This window comes from Equus quagga, chromosome 17 (genome assembly GCF_021613505.1).
Source record: "Equus quagga isolate Etosha38 chromosome 17, UCLA_HA_Equagga_1.0, whole genome shotgun sequence".
Lineage (NCBI taxonomy): Eukaryota > Metazoa > Chordata > Mammalia > Perissodactyla > Equidae > Equus > Equus quagga.
This window is the reverse complement of record NC_060283.1, coordinates 34,799,413-34,817,645: the sequence shown is the minus strand read 5'-3', so window position 1 is coordinate 34,817,645 and position 18,233 is coordinate 34,799,413.

The following is an 18,233-nucleotide window of genomic DNA, read 5'->3' as shown; positions in this document are numbered from 1 at the left end:
CGCTCTGCGGGTGGGGAGGTGGGATGGACTGGGCAAGACCATTGTGTCTGGGCCCCTGTTGTATGCCACTTATTCTGACGGTGGGAGGGTGAGGTGTGAAGCTTTGGGATGGACCCAGGAATGAATGAAATAAAGACATTTTTTCGGCTCTCACTGGCTCCCTAGCATGTCTCTGTATCTGCTATTTTTGATATTTTCTGCATTCCTCCCACCCTGACCACCACCCCACACACACCTCTCCTGCTCTACTGAAAAGGTGACCTCGTGTTGAGAGGCCGGGGCTGGTGTATTAAATTAAGAACATGCAGATTATGATCTGCCGAATGAAGAGGCATAGGCCACCTACCCGGGGTCGGCAGGGAGCTCCCTCAGCTTCCGAGCGCCCACTTTGGGGAAGTGAGAAACACAGGGTTGTTTTGATTGAAGGCATAGTTTCAGTACACCCAAATGAAGGAAGTAAAGTCACAAGATTTATTACTTACAGATCCTAGAAACGGGGTGGGATGGTGGGCGCAATGAGCCCGGGGAGGGGCAGTCCTCTGTCCCAGGTCACAAGTGAGCAGGAGATGGAGAGCAGGTAGCAGCACCCATGACTTATAAGGTGCTTGGGGCGCAGGTCACTAACTTTGCGTGGGCTCAACTCTAAGTGGTTATGTTAAAAGGTGTCCCTAGAGAAGCAAAGCAGGACCTTGTGGTGGGGTCCTAAGCTCAGGTCCCCTGTTCAGACTTGTGTGAGCAGGGTTGTCATCCTGTGAAATGCCTAGGCCGCAACTCAAAAGAGCTGTTTTCACATCACATCTCACTTTCTACCTCAAAACCAGCTGGATTTGTGTGGCAGAGATCACTAGTTTTCCTTCACTCTCCATTGTCTCCAACTGTGATAATAGAACCCACAGTTTTAGCTGGACACTTGAATTCCCAGAGTAAAGTCTTCATTTCCCAGCCTTCCATATAGCTAGATGTGTCCCTTTACTGTAGCTCTTTCCTGAAATTCTATTAAAATGAAAGGGAATTTATACTTTTTTTTGGTGAGGAAGATTGGCCCTGAGCTAACATCTGTTGCCAATCTTCCTCCTTTTTTTGCTTGAGGAAGATTGTTGCTGAGCTAACATCTGTGCCAATATTCCTCTGTTTTGTGTGTGGGATGCTGCCACAGCATGGCTTGTGTAGGTCCACACCTGGGATCTGAACCTGTGAACCCTCCGGCCGCTGAAGTGGAGCACGCAATCTTAACCACTCGCCACTGGGCCAGCACCGAGAGGAAATTTTTACTTTTTAAAAAGCATAAATCCACTAGGATGACTATGAAGAGCAACAAAATTTGGAACCTCTCAAGAAAACAGATGAATTGTAACCGACATAGAAACACCCAAGAAAACGACGTTTTAAGAAAGAAAGGAGAACATGTGAGAATCTGATTTTATTGCAAATCTGCAATTGGCAGCTCCAGGTACCCCTAGAAGTGGTGGTGAAAAAGGGTGAAAGCAGGAGGACTGGCCAAAAGCCTGGTGAGAAGCAGGTACGACTCTCCACATAGTTGGGCAGTTGTGCCTGCACCAGCCCAGTGGAAGACTGGAAGGACATGTGCCATACTCAGCCTTCGGAATGTAAAGTCCTCAGCTTGGTCATCAGGCTCGTATCCCCAAGGCAGGAAATAAAGCAGAAACTCCACTTCTTGGGGAATCTCACCAGCTTAAAAAGAAAAACCTAAAGATACCAATACTGAACGTGGCCAAAGAAATGGTCACACGCCTTAGAGTGAATTCCAATAATAATTCAAGAAGATTCTGTGAAGGAAGGCTGTGAGTTTCCAAATTACAAGGGCCAACCTAGTACTAACAATGGAGGAAGAAGGACCCTTGCCAAGACCATCACTGTGGAAATTCAGGACACGGGAGAAACGATTCTACAACTGTGGAGAGAATACACAGGACAGACCCAAAGTATCAGGCATCAGAACAGCTTTGGAATTCTCAAATGCCCCCAGTGGACAATAGAGGAATGGGGACTTCCGCTTTCAGCATTCTGAAGGAAAATTATATCCAGCTAGATTAAAAGTCAAGCTAAAGACTTGTAGTTTCTTTGAAAATTCCACACACCCTTTCTTAGGAAACTACTTGAGGAGGTACTCCTCCTTAGGAAAATAGAAATTTACCTAATTTAATGAGGGAGTAAACCAAGAAAGAAGAAAACATGGTATACAAGAAATGAGGGATCCAACACAAAGAGGAGCAAGGTGACTCCCCAGGAGCATAGAGAAAGCTTCCAGGATGGCAGCTGTGCACCGGCAGAGAAGGCACCCGGTCTACTTGAGATGTGAGGAGTCTCCAGAGGAGATGTCTTAATTAGACTACTTGCCTCTGAACCTAGTTAGATAGGAGTTGGGATTGAATTATGGACAAGTACCTGGGAAACCAAGAGACGAACTCCAAGGAAAACAAGAGATTGGGCAAGAAAGAAAAAGTGATCACGGTAATACTAGATGACTCAGCTGTGATCCGTATTTACACAGTCCTAATAGCATCAATACTGAATATTAACCGTAAAACGCTATTAGCGGGATGGAGGTTGGGCAGAGGATGGACGGGAAGTGTGTATACCTGAAAGCAAAATAATCCTCATTTTCCATAGGGAGAGGTCAAGAGAGAATGCCTAAAAAAAGAAAGGCTGAAAATAAGAGGTCAGAAAGTAACAGCAAATGAACACAGAGAAGAAGGGGGAAAATAATGAAGAGCAGAAATTCATTAAAAAAAATACACACACACACAAATCGGCAGCAGCAAAACCAAAAGTTGCTTCTTTCTAAAGAAACAAAACTGGTACACCTCCAGAAACTAACAAGACAAAAAGGGCATACAAATCACTGTTGAAAACTAAAAAGGGCAATTTTACAGATCACGTAGACACCCAAGGATAAGAGGATATTATAAACAACTTCATGATAGTAAATGTGAAAATTCAGAGGAAATGGACAAATTCCTAGGAAAACAGCATTCACCTAACTTAAGGAAGCGCTGGGACAGCGACCAGCGCGGCCACCGGCCCGCTGGAAGCGGCATTTGGGCACTCGCCGCCGGCATCCTCGCGCGTCTCCACAGAGAGGAGGCGAAGCCACGCCCCGCGGCGGAACGCCATTTCCCAGCGCCCATTCCGCTTACGTCACAACGGGGCCGGGCCAATGAAGACCCGGAAGAGAAGTGTCCCTGCGCGTGTGGACTACGTGGGGGCGGGACTTCCGGATTCGCCCTCTTCGTCGCGTCGTCTGTTGTGAAGTCGCTCTTGTTAGACTCCTCTGAGGCCTCAGCCGGTCGTCCCAGAGGGTTCCCGGCTGGGACTCCCATGGCGGCCGGGCCGCGTGGCATCTGAGGATGTGGCCGTGTGCTTCTCCCAGGAGGAGCGGCTCCTTGATAAGGCTCGGAGCCCGCTGCGCGGGGATGCGACGCTGGAGGCCTGGCGCTGTGGCTCCGGGGCGGAGGCGCCTCCCGGGCAGGGTGTGTGTGTGCGAGAGTCAGGTCGGGACGCCCCGGGCAGGTCTGTCAGTCAAGGCCTGCTCTGTGCGGGGAGTGGCCCAGGCTGGAGAGACGGGTAGCTTTTGGGGAGTCCCGGGGGCCCCGCGGCGGAGACTACAGTGAGGAGGCGTGTGGGAGAGGCTTCGGCTTCAGCTAAACCAGCTCGGAAGCAGCGCGGCGGAGAGACCCCTACAGAAGGGGAGTCCGCCTGCCAGAGAAGCCCTCTGTGTGCAGGAGGACGGCTCCGGGCTGCTCACGGTGGGGAGGTGCAGCAAACGTGAGGGAGCGCGGCAGCCACCCTGGAGGGAGGTCTGAGGGCCGTGAATGGGGGAAATTCATCAGTCCAGCTCCGGTCTCCTGTACAGGAGGGTGCGCGCTGGAGAAAAGCCTTATAGGCACAGCCGGTGTGGGAAAGCACTCAGCGAGGATACATGCTTGTTTGGCCCCAGAAGGGTCACAGAGTAAAGGTCTCTTGAGTGCAGTAAATATCGGAGCTGCTTTGGCCTCTCTCTAAGCTCATTAGGCATCAGAAAGTCTGCACTAGAGAAAGTCCTCTTGAAGGCAGGGAATGAAGCTTTCAGCCAAAGGCCTGCTCTGATTTGGCATTGGAAAGTTCACAACCCCGGAAGGTGTTGGGAATGCAGCCAATGTGGGAAAACCTTCTGCTGAAACTTGGAGCTTGTGCTGCATTAAAAGCCTTTTAAGTATGACCAGCGGGAGAAAGCACTGAGCTGCAGGTCCAGCCTCATTCACACCTGGCAGATGCACCCTCGAGGACAATGTCATGAATGCGGATGGGGGAAGGCCTTATGCCAAAGTGGCTTCCTTATCAGTCCCGGAGAATTCACCATGGAGAAAGGCCCTTTGAGTACAGCCATGTGAGAAAACCTTCAGCCCAGGGCCTGGCCTCATTCAGCATCCGCTCACTCTGGAGAAAAGCCTTAAGTGTGCAGGGAATGTGCTCTCTCCTGCTTCAACGTGACAGGATGGACACCAGAGAGAAGCTCTTAGAGTCACCTTTGTGAGGATGCCATCAGCGGGAAGCTGAACTTGCATACGTCACACACCCACACGGGGATGTTCCTAATGAGTGCTGGTGTGTGGGAAGCTTTTGGGAGCTTCACACTGCACTTTGTAACCTGCCCAGGGCCCTCGCCAATTGTCTCACTGTCAGTGCCTGTGGCAGAAGGTGCCTCACTGCTCTCCCAGCCAGGAGGGACTCAGAGGCCATCCCAAGGTGCTCTTTTGAGGCCCTGGAGGGACTCATGAGCAGTTGAGCCCATTGGTGGGCCTTATTCGCTTCTTGACCAGTTAGGACATGGGTGTGACCAGCTTTGGCTAGGAGGACCTCAGGTGGGGTCTTTTTGTGGCTTCCAGGGATGGTTTACCTTTTTTCGGGGACATTGTTGTTGTAATATGACTCTTAATGGATTTGTCTGACTTCCAAGTCCTGCTTCCATGGGAACTGCCTGCCTCCCATTATTCTGCTGGGTGTGGAAATAAAGGCCTTACTGTGTGAGCCACCTTTAATCTGGGGGTTTCTGTTTACTGTGTGGGGTGGGTTGAGAACAGAATTGAGCTCCAGCATTATATGGGTGGGTGGGGAGGGGGTGGCAGAAGATGACAGAAGAACTGTCAGTCCACTTTTGGCCTGATTTGTATTGCTGCCCAAGACCTCCTGGCAATGACTGACAGGGTTTATGGGCTTTATCCTGTGGCTGGATGTCAGGATTATTTTTGGGCCCAGAGGTCACCCTGAGGATGACGTGATTGGTGTGACAACCCCCAGTGCATCTCACAGCAGCATGAGTTTGATCCCTGTATCCAGGGGTTGTCCCACATTCCCCAGCACTGCTGAGGGGAAGCTTTTTCCCAAGACGTGCCCAGGAGCTGTGTCCCCTTAAGTCTAGAACCTGGGAGGCAGGTGTCATTCATCATAAGACCTACAGGGGCCATATAGGAGCCATAATTTGTACAGGACACTAGGTGTAGTAGTAAGTGGGGGGCTGTGGCAAGGTGAGGGGATGTGTCCCTTCTCAGGGGGCATTCACAAATGTTCTAGGAACCATGGCTCTGCAAGATGAGAGTGTATAGAAATTCTCAGGATTTCCAGACCTGTGTCTCTTATAGCCATGCTCACTGTCAGCAAATAACCCAAAGGTTCTGTTGTGTTGGCAGTCTACGCTAGGGTGGAGAAGGTCACTGGGTGGCCCTGGGCTGGTGGGCTCAGGCTGGTGGGCAGAAAACCACTGGAAACCTGCTGGAGTGCCAAACAAATTCCCTGGGAAGCTGCTTGCAGGGGGTGTGTTTGAACTTGGGGGGAAGCTGGCTGGAGCAGACTTGACTCCCTGGGAATGCTCGGAAGCTGCCTCTGGGGAACTCTCTCAGAAGTCAGCTAGGATACCTGCAGAACGCGACCAGGAAGCCCCCTGCTGGGTGCCGCTGAAACTTGCTTGAGTGAGCTCCACCGGGTGTCTCACCTACAGCCAGATGCCAAGAGAGTGAGAAGAAGGAAAGCAGAATGGAGCTGTGAAGAGAAACTGCTTCCTTGTCCCCGTGACCCTCCAGCGCCCTCTACTTAACATCATGCCAGCTGGCAAGGAAGTCACAGCTGAGTGAGGGAGAACGGACTTGGGAAGCCTTGGCGGAGGATTCACGTAGTGTACTTGGGGCACTGTGGCAGGGTTCTCCCACCAGAGGACCCAGTCTCTCCGCCAACCAAGGGCTCTAGGCCTGGGAACTGCGTGAGAGGCTGTCACTATCTACAGTTGTGACTAGATCTAAGGGGATTTTTTTTGCTCTTTTGTTTTGTAGGTCAGTTGTTACTCTTGTTTTTCCAGTGGCATTGTGCTCAGTTAACTACTGTCAGATCCCTGTGGACCAAGGTATTTTGATTACCCGTACATACCTGCTGTCCTTCCTGGCAGATGCACCCCTCTTGCCATTGGTGGCCGAGTCTGGCCATTTGGCCTGTACTCCCCCAGAATCCCATCATTCAGCGGCACCCAGCAGGGGGATGAGCATGCCCATCTCAACGACAGCATCCCCATCATCACACCTGTGTGTCCAGGAGAGCAGTTCTGAAGCTTTCCAAGGGTATGAGTGCTCCTCTTAACTAACGTGTTTCTTAATGCCTTAGTGAAAGCAGTGTCTTCTGGGCCTTCTTGAAGGATGTATTTGGGAGATAGGTGTGCAGGTCACACAGGACCAGTCCAGTCCAACGTTCCTTTCTCCCCACACCTTTGGATTCCCTGCTCCATGCCAGGGAAGCTCTGGCATTGCAACCTTGTAAAATGTAGGCCATTTTTGAATTGAAGTTTGAGTCAGACAATCAGATGTGCTGTTTAGAGCCCCCTCCAGCGGGTCAAGTGAGTCCTTTAAATCTGGACTCTCTAGTAACTTCATCGTCAATAATTAGGTCTGATCTAGTGTTATATTCCACCCTCCTTGGTCTAACGCTTAGAATCCCCTTCCACGTGTTTCCCAGTTTCTATTGGTATATGAAAAGTCTTGCTCATATTCTAGGTGTGTAAACTATTCTTCCTGGGGCACACTGTATGCCTGTCCTTCTGGAGCATGCTGTGATTTGTCCCTAGTTCTGTGTCTGATGGCAACAGAGGGTGGTTGTGGTGGGTCTTGAGAACGGGTGTCCCCTTTTGAGGCATCTACCCTTGGCAACGTTATCACAGGGTTTTCAAGCAAAGGAAGATTTAGACACGGTGGGGCAAACTACTACGGGCAAGGGAGGCTCTCATATGCCTTGGGGGTCTCAGATGATCAGTTTCATCTGATCAAGTTTCATCTGGGTCCTCACTCAAAGTTGCATGATCCTGTCCTTTCACAGTCAGTGCCCAGTGAATTCAACTGTTGTTCACCATCAGTACAGTTAATTTTTCTGTTTGATTTTTTGGGAGTATCAGCCTGTGGCTGTAAGAAAAAGAGCGTCCTTTAGGCCTGTCCTGGACGTTCTCTGGTTCTCACCATGACTTGTCATTTTCTCTGTAAGCACTTGGGTGCACTCAGGGGACTACCCCACACCGTAGTCCCTGTAGTCATCATTACTACCATAAAAAACAAGGCCAGCAGCCACTGGGGCTCCGAGGCAACTGGCTTCAGGCAGCACTTCATCACAATCAACCAAAGGTGGTGATAGCTTAATTAATCCTGATGCCAGCAGATGCCACGGATTACCATCCCGTTTCCCACCAGCATCGAGCTCAACACTGTTCAGGCTTAGTAGCCTGACAGGTCAATTCCAAAATCCCTTCTTTGCAAGGCTGTCTCCTCTGATCATTCCCAGTACCACTTCTGTATCAATCAGGGTCCAGTCCAGTAGACAGTAGCCACACAATAGTTTGAGTAAGAGAGGTTTGATGTGAAGAATTACTATTTCTGGGGGTTTAACTACTATGTGGAGATAAAAGAGGATTGTAAAGAATACCCTGAAAGAGAGTACCCAAGGTCGGAACAAATTGGGAAGGGAGGGGGCCCTCCCTAAAGCCGGATGGAGACCTTGTTGGAGATGGTGTTGTTTACCAGGTGGTTCTGGACTGTAGATGGTCCATGTTTGTTGGGCGAAGGCCTGGTGGGCAAGAACTGCGATCTTGGGGAAGGCCGGAAACCCCTCCCCTTCGGACCCCTCCACACACACTGGCTGCCTACACAGTTCTCCTGAAGCTGCCCATGGGGAAGGGAGGTGCTGTCAAACTCGCTGAGAAGCTTGCTGGGGCATGGCTGGGCTTGATGGTGAGTGGCTGAGAAGCCCTCTGTGGGGGTGCTGTTGAACTCTCCAGATACTGGCTGGGGCGCCTGCAGAACTCGCAGGAAGCTGCTTGCTGAGGTGCCACCGAACTTTCCACCAGGAAGCCATCTCAAGTGCCCTGAAACTCACTGGGAGGCGAGCGCCACTGGGTGTAGGAACAAGGAGGAAGGAAAGCACACCGGAACCAGGAAGAGAAACTTCCTCCTCCATTGTCTCTCTAGCTCCCTCTACCCACAGAGCCTGACGTTGCGCCAGCTGCCAAGGCAGATATGACCCCAGTCTCAGAAGCAGGGCGATGAAAAGTGGAGTTAGCGCTGAGAGGCAATATATGTACAACTGGTACAACTAAACTCACTTTCTGAAGTTAGCATAACCTTGATGGCAAAACCCAGCAAAGACAGTCCAAGAGGAAAGAAATATCTCGCTTAGGCATAGATGCAAAATCCTGAAGAAAATTCAGAAAACTGGATTTAGCAGTGTGTAAAATATAATGCATTAAGACCCCCTGGGGTTTATGTTTATCGTCTGGCTCTCCATCAAAATCTGTGCTTCTCTTTCATAGTATGGAGTTGTCACTGGGAAGTACCTAGCTGTGACCAAGCAACCGCTTCTCACCGGTGGAATGCTGCCTCCAGGCTAAGGCTTTTAAGCAGAGCACATGTCTCTTTCGCCTTCTGCCTTCTGGATGTGGATGACACCAGGCTCCTTGGGAATGGTGGAGTTACAAAGTGCAAGAATGGGCATATGAAGAAGAGCTTCTTGTCAAACAGGAACCTCCATCTTGGGCTGTTACACAGGTGATAAACTTAATTTTTTGAGCTAGTACACACTTTGGGGTGTGTGTGTGATGTGTGTGTTTGTATTAGCCTTCCCTAACAATGTTTACGTGGTGGTTGAGTGGTTAAGATTTGGTGCTCTCACTGCCATGGCCCGGGTTTGTTTCCAGTCAGGCAGCCACACCACCTGTCTGTTGGTTGTCACACTGTGGTGGCTGTGTGTTGCTGTGATGCTGAAAGCTATGCCACTGGGACTTCAAATACCAGCAGGGTCACCCACGGTGGACAGGTTTCAGCGGAGCTTGCAGATTAGATAGACTAGGAAGAAGGACCTGGCCACCCACTTCTGAAAAAATGGCCAGGAAAACCGTATGAATAGCAGTGGAGCTTTGCCTGATAGAGCACCAGAGGGTGAGAGGATGGCGCAAGAAGACCAAGCAGGGTCCTGCTGTGCTGGCCACAGGGTCGCCAGGAGTCAGAATCCACTCAACAGCACTAACAACAAGAAAACAATGTTTACATTATAGAATAAATGATAGAATTCACTATATTTACAGATTAAGGGATAAAATTTTATGAGCATGTTAATAGATGCAGAAAAACTGTTTAATAAAAAAGCTTTGGCCACTAGGAATGGGAGGGGATGTCTTTGTTCTGACACAGGTGACTCCTCAAAGCCCACAGCAAGCGTTATAACTCATGGTGAGAAGTTCAAAGCTTTGCTTTTGAGTTGGGTGCACGAAGGCAATTAATCAAAATAAATAAATGGTATAAGAATTAGAAAGGTGAAAACAAACCTTGTTATTTGACAATATAAATATAGAAAGTCCAAAAGTATATACTGATTAATTATTAGAGTTAATAGGAAAGTATATAAAGTTGTTGAATACATAATCAACTATAAAATCAATTGCATTCTGTGCATCAAACCCAGAAAATTAGAAATTAAGGATTTAAAAAGGTGCCATTTACAATGACATAAAAACCCAGGACACGGGAAGATGTATAACAAAAGATGTATAACAAAAGACATGCAGGATGTCTTTGTGAAACCTCACAGACCCAAATAAAGAGATGTAAAAACGTCGCATTTCTCCACATTGATCTACAGGTTTAATGCGATTCCATTAAAAATGCTGATTTCTTTTTTGAACTTGAAAGACAATTCTGATAACTATGTGGTAATGTAAAGGGACAAAGATAGTCCAAAGACTCTTGAAGAAGAAACAGATGCTGAGAGAGAGGTCTTGCTCTTCCTGATATCAAGACTTATTATAAAGCTACAGGGGAGAGAGAGAGAATGGAGTTATATACAGGGATAGACAAATGGACCAATAAGACCAATGGACCAGGGTGAAGAACCCAGAAATAGATCAATGCGTGTGTGCTCGTGCTTGATTTGTGATACAACGGACACTGCAGAATAATGGGCGAGTGGGCTGCTGAGCAAATAGCGCTGGGACAGTTGGGTATCCGTATGCATGCACGTACACAAGAAAATGGATCTTTATTCCTCACCGTACTAGACACTCAACTCCAGGTGTGTTATTGATCTACACAAAAAAGGCAAAAAGATAAGATTTTTGGAAGATAAATAGGGAAATCTAAATGATCTCAGGGTCTTAAAAAAGACAAAATTCACAAGTCACAAAACAAGACTGATAAATTTGTCTACGTTAAGATGAAGAGCTCCTGTTCATCAAGACACTATAAAGTGGGAATGAAAGACAAATCTTGAAGTGGGAGAAGATATGTGAAATGAGAAAAAGGACTTGTATCTAGAATAAATAACTTCTACAGACCAATAAGAAAGAAGACTGATAACCAACTAGAGAAGATGTGAACAGGAACTTCATGAAAGAGGAAGTCCAAGTGGCCAGTAGACACAGGAGAAGCGCTCTGCTTCAGAGTGATCAGGGAAATGCAGGTGAAAACCACGAGGTGAATTCCAGCACACCCCTGGCAGACCGGCAGACACTCAAGAGTCGTCCACCGCTGTGGGCATGTGAAACAGTGTTCGCACTTGAAACCAGTGTGGCAGTTTCTTAAAGTTAGACATACACCCATCACCACTTATTCCATTCCTAGGTATTTACTCCAAAGAAACGAAAGCCTTTGTCCATATCAGGACTTGTATATAAATATTCGTAGCAATTTATTTATAATAGCCCCAAACTGGAAACTTCCCAATGTCTATCAACAGGGGAGGAGATAAACAAATTGTGACACACCATGTAATGGAATACTACCCAGCATTAAAAAGGAAGGATCTAGGGGTACACACAACTACATGGATGAACCCTTAAAACATGCTAACTGAGAGACGCCACACGCAAAAGGCCACATGTTGTATGATTCCATTTATATGACATTTTAGAAAATTCAAACTACAGTAACAGACAGCCATTGGTTGCCTGGCATGGGGTGGTGGAGAGGGGTAGGACAGAGGAGTTCCAAGGGGGCACAAGACTTCCGGGGGTCGTGGATGTGTTCCCTATATTGAGTGTGGTGATGGCGTCATGGGTGTGCACGTGTGTCAGGTGGATCAGTTTGTACACTTTAGATATGTGCAGTTATGGGTGTACATCCGTTATCTCTCAATAGAACTGTTTAAACACAGCACCTATTCAGGTCAACAAGAAGCAAAATGAAAGCACGCAATCCCTTGCCTTCAGCATAGTTAGAAGACAGAGAATAGTACAAACCTCAAAGTACCTGTGAGTAAAACCCCACAAATTTCCACTGCACCTATTTCTCAAGCTCTGACTGCAGCCCCTGGTAGGTGTTCTGGTTTGGGAGGGTGTTTTCCAAGTTCCCCGTGTCTGCATCCATCTGCCTCTCTCCTGTCCTCTTTAGCCAAGGAAAGACAGACCATGTCGCCTAGTGCAGTTCTCACGGGTCGGCGAGCAGACCACCCATCTGGCTGCTCACTGCATCCTCCACCCGCAGCTCCCCTCTGGCTGTTTTTGCCTCTTCGTACCGCACTTGATGCTGGCCACACCCTGACACCTTCAGGTGGCCAACAAAGACCCCTGAGGTGCACACAAGGTTGAGGGGCTCAGTGACGATCTATCACGTGTGGCTCAGAGGTGTGGCCTGGCCAGAGTCTTGACGCATGGTGGTGTGTTCAGGGGGACCAGGAAGGGGCTGCTGTTCCAGGAAGTGAGAAGGCGGTTTCTGAGAGCATGCAGTTTTGAGATTTCTGCAGACTCAGAATGGCTTGGGTGTAGGGTACGTGCAGGAGTGTGGAGTAGAGGAGGCTGGAGCTGTAGCAGGTTTGGAGCACGAGAGATCATGAAATTGACACAAGCATGTATTTCATCCTGCAGGCTAGGATTTTTCAACATGTGCTCTTGGGGGTCCCTGGCAGCCTCAACAAACACGAAGGAGGTCTGGCAGCCTTGCAAAGAAAAGCAATAGGAGAAATTATGGTCCACACAGAAGTCCTCTTACGTTCTCAATGATCAGGTTCTTCAAGTTTTCTTGGGGCTGTGAGGCAAGCTTGGGATGGCTTCTCGTGGCTACCATCCAGGTGACAGAATACAGTTTGTCTTGGCTTCATATTTTCATGTAATTTGCCAATTATTGTTTATGCTCAAGTTCTCATTTAAAAATTATTTCTACTATGTTGTGTGGTAGCCAGAATACTGGCTCCCCCAAATATCCCTGAACCCATGAATCTGTTATGTTGCATGGCAGAAAGGACTTTGCAGGTGTGAGGAAGTGAAGGATCTTGGGATGGAGAGACGATCCTGGATTATGTCCTTGTAAGAGAGGCAGAGGATTAGAGTCAGAGAGGGAGATGCGAGGACAGAAGCAGAGGTTGGGGTGATGTGACCCTGCCCCAAAGAATGTGAGCAGGCTCTAGAAGCCGGAAAAGGCCAGGCAAGGGTTGTCCTCCGGAGACTCTGGGAGGAGCGCGGCTCCCACAATGCGCCCTGTCCGCTTGCGCCTGAACCTCACGGTACCTTTCAGGCCAAAGAGGAGGCTGTTCTTTGGGGAAACAAGAGTAGCCGCCGGTGTTTCCCAGGGAAGCCAATGCCCTTTGTTTTGAAGAGGCGGCTCACTCCGTTTGCTAGGGATCCTTGGCCCCTCCTGCAGGGCCTGGCTTGCAGTAGGTGCTTCATAAGTGCTGGTCGGGTGAATGAATGAAGGATGCGTTTCAACAAAAGTGAATTCATTTTGTGGATTGAAATAGCCCCAGAGAGCCCCTTGGAGAGAGGCTAACATGCAGGCCGCCTGGCCCGGGGTGAGTGGGGACTAGTGGTTCCCCCAGCCTCTTTCTCCCCCTACCTCTCCTATCTGGGACGTCTGGCTTCATGTCCAGCAGCCCTGGGAGAGGGTTTGGAAAATGTGCCTTTACAGTTTTGAAATCCCAAATGGGATATCCATACTGTTTCGGAAGGGGCGGGAGCCATGCTGTGGTGAGCTGTGGGCCTGAGGGCGGCTCTAGAGCACTGCGGGGCCCAGGACTCTGCAGAGCTCGAGTTTCACGGCTTGTAAAACCCAAATGGAATCCTAGGTGTGTGGGATAAAACCGCATTTAACGCGCACATAATGGGCCAAGGCGGCGACTTGGGGACGGACAGACTTTGAACAGCTACACGGTAGAGAATTGCCAAGTCCAGCTTGCTCCCACATCCCTGATCCATTGCTGTGGCAACACGGGGTCCCCCAGCCCCATGCCTGTCACACAGCAGGGCCTCAGAGAACGCTATGAAAGGAAACAGTCTGCTCAAGGGACTTGGGGCTGGGTGGGTGCGTGGGGGCTCCTTGATCCCTTGCATCACCTCCTGCCCACCCTTCTCCCTTCTGTCCTTCTGGTGCCAACCTCCGGGTGCTCCAGCGCCAGCTGGGACAGCATCCTAGCTCGTGTCCTGCCTCCTGCTCTGTTGCGCTCCATCCTCTACCCACAGCTGGAACGGGCTTTTCTGAATGCGGTCCCACCTCCCACCTGCCTGTGAAGACCCCTCAGGTGGTCCTGCTGCCCTCACCATCATCTCCAGCCTCCTCTGGGATTTGGGCTCCTCAGTACCCCCCCCCCCCCCCGACCCCTGTTACATGGAGCCACTTATTTCCCCCTCACCACATGCTGGGCTCCTTCCCACAAGCTGTACCAGAAGCCCTCTCAGGGTTCACCCCCACCCCCTTTCAGATGCCACTTCTGCCAGGAAGCCTTCCCTTCCTTCCCAGCTGAGTGGTGTCCCCTGTGCTCCCTGAGGCCTGTGATCCCACCCCAAGCATTTGTTGTAAGGGCCTAAGTACAGGTTTGTGGTCCTCATACCTCCAGAGGTTGGAATAGGTGCTCAGTGAACATGTGTAGATTAATGGCCAGGTCGGGGGATGTGCTCAGGGGGTCTGTCTTATACGCACACCCCAGCTGGTCTCTGCCTCACAGTAGCTTTAAAGCCTTTCATTTCTTCTCTAAGGTTCCTAGGACCAGGTAATTTTACCCTTATGAATTAAAGCTTTAGAAGACCCAGTATGTCCTAATCTATGGAAATAGAACGTTTCTGAAGAAGAACTTTATTCATTGTTCAAGGCTGATGGTACTGAGGTGGGCAGGTCCCTCAGCAGGTTCTTGTCGAGAGAGGATGAGATCCCAGAAGAGTTGTTTTCCTGCTCAAGAGGAGCCCCTGTTCTATAGATGCTGATGATTTAAATCCTATAGGGTTGCCAGACCAAATACAGGAAACATGGTTAAATTTGAATTTCAGGTAAACAATGAATAATTTTTAGTATAACATGTCCCATGTAATATTTAAATTTAACTAGACATCCTGTATTTTTATTTGCTAAATCTGTTGATTCTATTTGGAATAAACTTGGGAATAAAATTAAAGTCTTTATGACTATGTAATGCCCTCTGTGGGGAATCTGACTTATAAATAAAGATGGTGAATATTTTGAAAAGCAAACAAAGTAATCAGATAGACATTTTTATTTATGAAATCTGAGTGAAACTCTTCTAAATTAGCTTTTAAGAAAAATCTAAAAAGTATAAGTGATTTCCCAGGTGCCCACCATCCTTGCATCTGATGATAGCAACTTTTGCTAAGGCCTGAAAAAACACGAATGTTTAGCAAAATATTTTCCTAAAGGCTGACTTATTGCATTTACCCATATTTTTACTTTTTCTGTTGTTATGTTTTCCTTCCTGCTGTTCCAGGGTCTTCTTTTCTGTTTTCTTTCCATTTCAAGAGCTTCCTTTAGCCATTACTGCAGGGCAGGTGGGCTGGTGATAAATTCTCTTAGTTTTCCTTCACTGAGAATGTCTTGATTTCCCCTTCATTTTTGAAGGATATTTTCACTGACAGTTCTTTCTATCAGCACCTGACAAATATTATGCCATTCCCTTCTGGTCTTCATGGCTTCTGATGAGAAATCATGTCATTCAAATTGTTTTTCTCATATAGGTAAGGCATTGTTTCTCTCTTGTTGTTTTCCAGATTTTTAGTTTGTTTAGTTTGAGAAGTTTCCTTATGATGTATCTTGGTGTGGATTTCTTTGGGTTTATCCTGTTTGGTATTTACTTAACTTCTTGAATTTGTAAGTTTGTGGGGTTTTTTGTATGTGTCAAATTTGGGAAATTTTCAGGCATTATCTCTTACAGTACTTTTCCAGTCCCTCCTTCTTTCTCTCCTCTTTCCAGGACTCTGACAAGAATGTTGCATCTTTGTTATAGTTGGACAGATCACTGAGGCTCTGTTGATTTTTTTTCCCCAGGCTGTTTTTCCTTTGTTGTTCAGACTGGTAATTTCTATTGTTCTCTTACTTCAGTGGTTCTTTCTTTTGCCTTCTTTATTCTGCTGTGGAGCCATCCAATTAATTAAAAATGAGTTTTTGGTTATTATATTTGTCAGTTCTAAAATTTCCATTAGTTTCTTCTTCATATCTTTTATTTCTTTGTTGATGCTTTCTATTTTTTCATTTATTTCAAGTATGTTTGTGATTCCTTGTTTAAACATTGTTATGATGGCTGCTTTGAAACCCTTATCAGATAATTTCAGTGTGTATATGTGTGTGTGTGTGTGATCTTGGTGTTGCTGTCTATTGACAGTCTTTTCTCATTCAAGTTGAGATTTTCCTGTTTCTTGGTATGGTGAGCAATTTTCAGTTGTATCCTAGATATTTTGGGTGTTCAGGATTTTATTTAAATGTTTTAGCAGGCAACCTGTGACACCTCATCACTGGGAGAAGGGTTGGAAGTCCAGGTCCTTTCTCAGCCTCTTTTGACACCCTGTGGGATGGAGAGGATGCCTCATTACTCCTCCCCTGAAACTGTGGGGGTATGAGATAGCAGGGTGGTCACCTCATTACCACTGAGTAGTGGTGAAAGTCCTGACTCTCCACTTGGCCTCCTCTAATGCATCTTTGATGGGGTGTGTGTATTCCGATTTCCTTTGGACTAAGTCTGTAACGTAACTCATCAGCCATCTTAGGGGAAGTCCTAAACCCCATGTTACTTTGTCGCTGATACTTAAAAGGACCTTACGTTTCAAGCATTATCTTAATCTTCATATAAAACGGAATGAAAACCAACCAAAAACAATAGGTTCACAGAGCCAGGATAGAAGCAGAAGTCTACTGGGGGCTGGTTATGGTGTTTGAGTCCTGTAGGGTCTTCATGTTGAAGGAGAAGATTGTACTCTCCCTACAGCAAGTCTTCCTGTGGACAGAGAACCTACCTGGAGGGCTTCAGGGGCCCTGGGTCTGGTGCCAACTGGGCCTCTAGCCTTGGGCAGGTCGTCTATGCTCTGGGTTCTGTTTTCCTCACTTGCAATTCAAGGGGAGGGACGGACAGTGTCTGGTGAATGACTCTGAGCATCTTTGGCATTCCTCTTTCTTGTCTGTGGTGGAGAAAATCATGGCTAGGGAAGGCTCAGAGGAGTGGGGAAGTTGGATTTACCTGGAAACCTGATCAGGGGGAGTTTGTGTGTGGGTTTGAATCCAGTTTCATGAGCAGTGGAACAGAATGAAATCTTGGGGATCAGCACATCATAGGGTCATCGCCCATGTCTGGTTTGACTCTGGAAATAATTAACATTTTCCCCCAAGCCCCTTAAAATCTAAATTGACTTTACATGTCTTCCAGCTCTGACACTGGCTGTCATAGGGTGTCTTGGGGACGGAGGTTTCTGGGAAGGGCTTGCACTCGTCCTCTCGGGCTGGGCCCTGCGGTTGTCCTGGGCAGGCCCAGAGAGGATGCAGTGCTCCTGCGGAGTTTCACAGACCCAGAGCTGGCTCCAAGTGTTCAAGCCCTCTCGAAGACCTCTGTGCCGTCTTCCAATGTCATACAAGTCCAGGAAAGAAAGTGTTGGTCATTGATGGAATAACAAAGTGTAGACTGGTGTTTGGACAGAAGGAAGATTTTCAGGTAGTTTGAGGAGAGGAGTCTTTGAGTCCCATCACCTAAATAAGAAAGTTAAAAAGCAAAGAGCCATCAATGCAAAGCAGAGTGGGTGTTGCCCAGTGATGAGAAAGGCCCTGCTCACTTACCCTGGGTGTGAGCTGTCTGGACACATAGGCTCCATCAGTGCCAGGACTGGCTCAACACCTCCCAGGCTCCCAGGGGGTGGCCGCGCTGTTGGCCTGGCCGGGCTGGGGAGTATGTGATCACAGTCCTCCATTCAGTTCAGAGGTACATTGTACCCCATGCAGAGCTAGGAAAAGGAGTGCTTCTAGAACCCCAGGGGCATTTGGCCCTGAGGGCTTCTGTCCTCTGTTGGAGGAACTCAGAGCAGGCCCAAAGCAGGCTTTTACATCTGGCGAGAAAGGGCAGTTTCTCAACCTCACAAGAGTTCATCAGAGCCTGTCCAGGGTTTGTATCGACTCTGGCAGGGGAGCGAGGGGTGGGGAGTGGAGTAGCCAGAGGAGGGGCCCAGCAGATTGGTGCCATGTATGGAAAACCCTGGAGAATGACACCTTTAGCTCCATCATCCACCCCGTTTAATCCAGACTTCTTCCAGGGTTCCAAAAGCTCAAGGTGGCTTTCATCCTGAGTTTTATTGTTTGGGTGTTGGCCCCTTAATGTGTAATTTGGCCTGACATAGGGCTGAGAAAATGCATTGTCTTATTTCATCCTTGACATTTTTATTGCAGGGAATTTTCAAATCTGTGGGAATGACTGTTCGGGCTTCTTCCTTGGGAAGTATTCAAAGGGAGACAGCTCAGCTACTGAAGGCA